Source organism: Microtus ochrogaster, linkage group LG1 (genome assembly GCF_000317375.1).
Source record: "Microtus ochrogaster isolate Prairie Vole_2 linkage group LG1, MicOch1.0, whole genome shotgun sequence".
Classification (NCBI taxonomy): Eukaryota; Metazoa; Chordata; class Mammalia; order Rodentia; family Cricetidae; genus Microtus; species Microtus ochrogaster.
The window spans coordinates 31,996,614-32,002,613 of record NC_022027.1 but is presented as its reverse complement, the minus strand read 5'-3'; the positions used below and the strand labels follow the sequence as shown (position 1 = coordinate 32,002,613).

At 38.2% G+C, this 6,000-nt stretch overlaps 1 protein-coding gene across 5 annotated transcripts in view; it reads left to right on the top strand.

Annotated features, from left to right (window-relative positions):
* The window catches only part of Clock (clock circadian regulator), an 85,917-nt gene that overhangs the window by 27,750 nt on the left and 52,167 nt on the right, over positions 1–6,000 (top strand). The gene's annotated exons all lie outside the window — the stretch shown is intronic.

Here is a 6,000-nt window from a genome sequence, read left to right as displayed (position 1 = left end):
GTTATCATAGGAAGTGTATTCAGCTCTAGTTCATACTGATAGTTATCATAGGAAGTGTATTCAGCCCTAGTTCACACTGATAGTTATCATAGGAAATGTATTCAGCCCTGGTTCACACTGATAGTTATCATAGGAAATGTATTCAGCCCTAGTACACGCTGATAGTTATCATAGGAGAAGCGATGTCATTAAAATGAATACAAAAGCTGAAAATGTTCTGCAGTAGAGAAGAAGAAATGATTAAGTCAGTACAGAAATGATGGCTACATCACATCCACCAAGGGATTGTCTAAAGAATCGAGGAAGCAGCCTCTGCATTTAGCAATACAGTGTTTGTGAATACAGATAAGCAATCCAGTTGATGCTCCAGGAGTCCAACAGTAAGAGTGACAAGAAAGAGTGAGGACATCCAGACTGCAATGGCAAACAGCTCAGCTGAATTTCACGCCTTGAAATCTCCTTAAAGCCAGTGTGTTAGCTCCCTTGTCCCTGTGGTGCACTGCCCAGCGTAAGCTACTGTAAGACAGACTTCTTGATTATTATTTTGGATTCTGGGTTCAGTAGACCATGGTTATTTGCTTTTGGGTTTCTGGGCTCATTGTGAAGTTGACCATTAAGGCTGCAGGAACATGAAGCAGAAGAGAAGGCAGGACACAGGAAGAGGTCAGGGCAAGACAGCCTAGGATCTGGCTGCCATTGACCTACTTCTGCTCACAAGGCCTCACCTCCTACCTTTTACCACCTGTCAATAATACCTTTGTATCATGAGTCAGTCAGAGCATCAATCTGCTCATTATGTTAGAACCCTTAGGATATATTTGACTCTAGAACTACCCTGGAGACACACCCAGAGATTTACTTCATTAATCCCTTAGATTAGTGGCTCTAAACCTGTGATCACAACCCTTTTGGTGGTCTAATGACTCTTTGACAGGGTACCTAAGACCATCGAAAAATGCCGATATTTACATTATGTTTTATAACTAGCAAAATTACAGTTATGAAGTAGCAAAGAAAATAATTTTATTGTTGGGGGTCACCATGAGGAACTATACTACAAGTTGCAGAATTAGGAAGGTTGAGATCCACTGTCTTAGATGTTTCTTAATCCAGTAAAGTTGACCAAGATTAACCAGTCACAGCTAAATACAGAAAAATAGTTTTGCAATTGATACACATTCACAAGGACAGAGAGAATGGGAGAGAGAAAAAAATGGACCTTGAGAAGCTAAAGGAAGTGTGATAAGTTTCTTAAACTAGCAATGGAGATCTGAGGAACTTCTTGTCACCAGAGAGCCTCTGAAATCGCCATGAATTTCAAAGCTCTCTTTTATTTCTGGAAATGAAAGTGATGGTGGTATTAAACAGAGTAATTAATTGCACATATACTGAGAGATTTCTTTCTTCTGACTCTGAAATGTGTGTAGTTGCTCCTGATATTCCCAGAAGTCTGATTATTCTTTAGTAAAATAAGTAAGAGCTAAATGGAAGGGTTGATAAATAAAAGCAATGTGTGAAGAGTAGAGAGAAGAGTTAAAAATTGAATAAACTGATTAAGCTGTCTTTTATCCTTCATATTCAAATAAGATTTCAAAAAAATCAAGGAAACAGAAAAAGTAAATAGGGAATGATGTAAGAAACCTGGCTTGAATGACATAAATTATAGCCTACCGAATGACTGTTACAGCTAGAAAAATAAGTAGAAAATGGGGTATATTACCATTAACTTTTAGAACAGAGGGTTGTTTTCAGGTTGAAAGAAGTCAGCCACATAAGAAAGGATTATAATCAGAGCAGCATTGGACTTGTGATATCATTTCTCTTTTAACAAACAAAAATTAAATAAATTAAGTAAATAAAAAATGGTGACATCATGTGTTGGTCAGTGTTCGGTCACCTTGACAAAACACCCAAAGTAAACACATTTTTAAAAGGAGGAATGGTTAGCTTGGCTCATTGTTTCAGGGGGTTCAGTCTCCAGCCACTTGATGTCATTGCTTGTGGTGAGCCTGGACATCATGTGGTAAAGCTGCTCACTTTGTGGGACCCAGAAAAGATGCTAGGGTGCTGATAACTTCATTCCTTCAACATTTTACCTTCTGACATAGCTAGGAACTAAGCGTTCATCACGTGTCATTTGAGATCAAACCATGTCACCTAGGGTGAGAAAAGAGCTTCACTAGAGACCTAGGGAATCATCAGGGTGATACTGAATACGGATCCCAAGATGACAACACTGTTCTTGGTGTACAATAATAGACATTGTAAGAATAGATTAGCAAGTTCTGGGGGAAACAGTTGGGAAATGGCGAGAAGTATATTTAGATAGTCATGAGTTTGTAGTAAATCAGCAACAAGTATGTGTAAAACCAGATAAGCGGTAAAGGGAAAAAGACATTACACACTTTCCTCCTGCTGTGATAAAACACTGTGACCAAGGCAACTTGTGAAAGAAGGCATTTTATGGGTTTACAGTTCCAAAATGTTAAGAGTTCATGGTGGCTGCCGGAATAGCTTAGAACTCACATCTCAAACCACAAATGGAGTAGGGAATGGCAGGAAGCTTTTAAGGCACAAAGCCTGACCCTATGATAACCCCCAAGGCCACATCCTTCCCAAATAGTTGTACCAACTGGGGACCAAGTATTCAAATACATGAGCCAGTGGTAAACAATCTCTTTCAGACCTCTGGAGCAACTAACTACAGGGAAAACTACTCAGAGGGGAACTTAATGTGTACTGGAAGGCCGAGGCTTAGCTGTGAACCGCATTTACAGTTGTAAAAATGTGAACTTAGCAGTTGGGAGGGGTGTATGTTTTTAATGTCAAAAAAAAAAAAAAGTGAAAAAGATTGCTCAGCAATTGTCTCAGTTGGGTTATCCATTGATAGGATTAAAATCGTGACCTACAGAAACTTGGAGAGGAAAGGATTTATTTCAGTATCACACTCCGTTACTGAGGGAAGTCAAGGTAGGAACCTGGAGTTAACGGAAGCAGAGGCGATAGAGGAGTGCTGTTTCCTGGCTTGTTCCTCGTGGCTTGTTCAGACTGCTTTCTTACACCTGTATCTAGCTATCCCACATCAGTCTCTCATTAAGAAAATACCCCCATAGGCTTACATAAGGCCAGTCTTATAGTGGCATTTTCTCAATTATAGTTCCTTTCTGTAGCTTCTGTGTAGTTGCCAATAAAAAAAAAAAAACTGAAGAAGTAGTAGTAGTAGTAGTAGTAGTAGTAGTAGAAGAAGAAGAAGAAGAAGAAGAAGAAGAAGAAGAAGAAGAAGAAGAAGAAGAAGAAGAAGAAGAAGAAGAAAAAAAAGCTAAAACCAGCCAAAAAAGTGATTAAGATCTTTACCTGCTCTTCCAGAGGATTCAGGTTTGTTCAATACCTAACTTCAATGGGTGGCTTACAACCACCTGCAACTATAGACCCAGGGGAGTTTATGCCCTGTTTTAGCCTCTGAGGACACTTCACTAGTGTGGTGCACTTATGTGCATATATACAAGCAGGCAAAACACCCATACATAGAAAAGTAAATGAATTAAAATTTTAAAAAATACTCCTACTCCCTAAACACAATGCTTTTCAGTAGAATTAAGTAGAAGATGTCTAAAAATCTAGACACTTTTGAGAGCCAAAGAAGCTAATTTAAATACATTGGGTCAATTATGACTATCTAGGCACTCTATCTGAAAATGAAAGAATCAAAATTAACAAAAGATGTTCGCAATAGCAGGTTTATTACTGAAAGAAAGTGGAAACTGGGTCAGAACAAAGGGCTTCTGATTTTATAGTAAGTTTCTTACAACCACTCAACTGTATAAAGTTCATCCTCGTGTGTGCATGTGGGGAAAAAAAAACTAAATTGTAAAATAAAAGAATGAACCGAACATTGAGATCACAGTTGTTTTCCTGGGGGAAAAATAAGTGGCAATAGCTGAAGAAGGTCGGTGCATCAAGAGGAGTGAGGTTTTATCTTATTGTCTCCTAAAGCTCAGAAGTACGGTGCTAATATTGATCAATGGCAGCAGTTGGAAAGGAAAGCCTGTGGTGGGGACAGCAGATGGGATTCAGAAAGACAGTAGTGTAATGCCAGTAATAATACACTGCACAGTTTATTTTTAAAACAGAATCCTTTTTTATGTGAAGGATTCTATTCCAAAGATGGACTGCCAGACACTGAGATCGTCTCTAATTCTGTGCACTGCTCTCTGCTGAAGTAGGAGTTGCTTCTGTGTTTACCGCATTTAAATTGTTCATAGTTTTTTTTGTTTAATGCTGCCTGCCCATTCCCTGGTAAGCTTGCATTTAAAGCTGGTTTTAAAGTAGCATTTACACACCAGTGCTTGTGCTCTCAGTACCCTGTCATCACGAAATAGTAACATGACACATGTTCACCTGCTAAATCTGTGATGTACAGTTCAAGGAGCTTATGGAAAGGAACATTTAATTCCTAGCTTAACTTGATCTTTTTGCATTTTGGTGAACTGTGTATTTAAGTAATTGCAACTGATCCTTTTAAAGACACATTGCCTATCATTCTGGGCTATTAATGTCAATACTTTATAAAAATAAATAAACGTTATTTTATATGAATAGACTGTGTACTTGCAATTTCTCTTGAGCTTGTGTAGGGAAATGATATGATGTCTAAAATGCAACCTTTCTGATGAGCAAGTATGGGTTATTGGGTGGGTTTTGTATTTGTGTGTGTGTTTCTTTATTACCACAGTATTCTGTTGCTTTGACACTCTTCAAAAAGATGTGTTCTGGAGGTAATTTAGTCCTACTTATTTTATTCCCTTCATTTTTCTCATAAATAAAATATATCTGTCAGTTGGCTGGAAAAGTAGAATAAAGATGTGAGCTGCCCTGAGAGTGAGTATAGTCTTGAGTGCGTAGCTGTGAGTAAGCATAAGCTAAGCAAATCTTTTGAAAATTATTGTTGATGGTAACAGAGGATAGCTTAATAGTAGGTTGGTCTTCTAAGCCATTTTGCTTCATTCATTTTGTACATAGTCAGCAGTGTCCTTCCTGATAGGTTTGTCATAAACCCCCACCCTGTTGTTTGTCCCGTATTCTCCTTTTTAACAGTTAAGCAGGCTAATGGCTTACTAAATGAATGACATATAAGGCAGAGATTTGGCCCCTTAGTTTTGAAACTATATTTTATATGTGTTTTCCGCTGTCCTTTTTATTTTAGTAATAGAACCAGCATGTGTTATTACCGTTGCCCTTTCTTGGGATCTAGAAGGTGGACATAGGTAAACCTGAATATTGTGTAGCTGTGTTCCCTCTGTGGTGCTAACTGGAGTTAGTAACTTGGAGTCCCAGTTGATCACCTCTGGTTATTATGCTGTAAGAATTCAGTCCTCTCAGTCTCATTTTGTTACCTGACCACATAGACAGTGCAGTGTCATTTTCGAGGGCTGTCTCTCCTCTTTCGGAGCGACATCTGAAAACAGTAATAGAATGTTTTAGACTCTCCTGTTAACTAACATACCTTTAAATACCTCTGGTTTAGATAGAATTACATGTTAATTTATATTATTTTGTAAATTCTAAATAAAGGAAACAACAATATAAATTTCTTAAACCTCAAAACTTAGGATGTTAATAAATCAGATCATTTGTTAATCAATATTTAACTCATGGCTTGAGATAAAACTGCTTTATAAAGGAATTTTAGGCTGTGACTCAGTTTGAAAGCAGTGCATTTTAAGATTTAATTACTTAAAGGTATGAAACACTTTAAGATACTTATTTTCTCTGCTGGATTTGCCTTCTCCTCAACTTTTCTGCAGCCCCTTTAGGTGCTAGTGATTAAGACTCTCAACTGTACATGCCTGTGAAGAAAATAAGCTCGAGATTTTCCCTGTGCGGTGTTGTAGCTCATGCCTGTGCGGTGTCAGACCATCACTGCTCTTTAGAGCCCTCTCAGCCGTCACGTCTTTGTGTCCTGTGGTCACAGCAGTCAGTGAGGATCCTGGTGGAAATGTG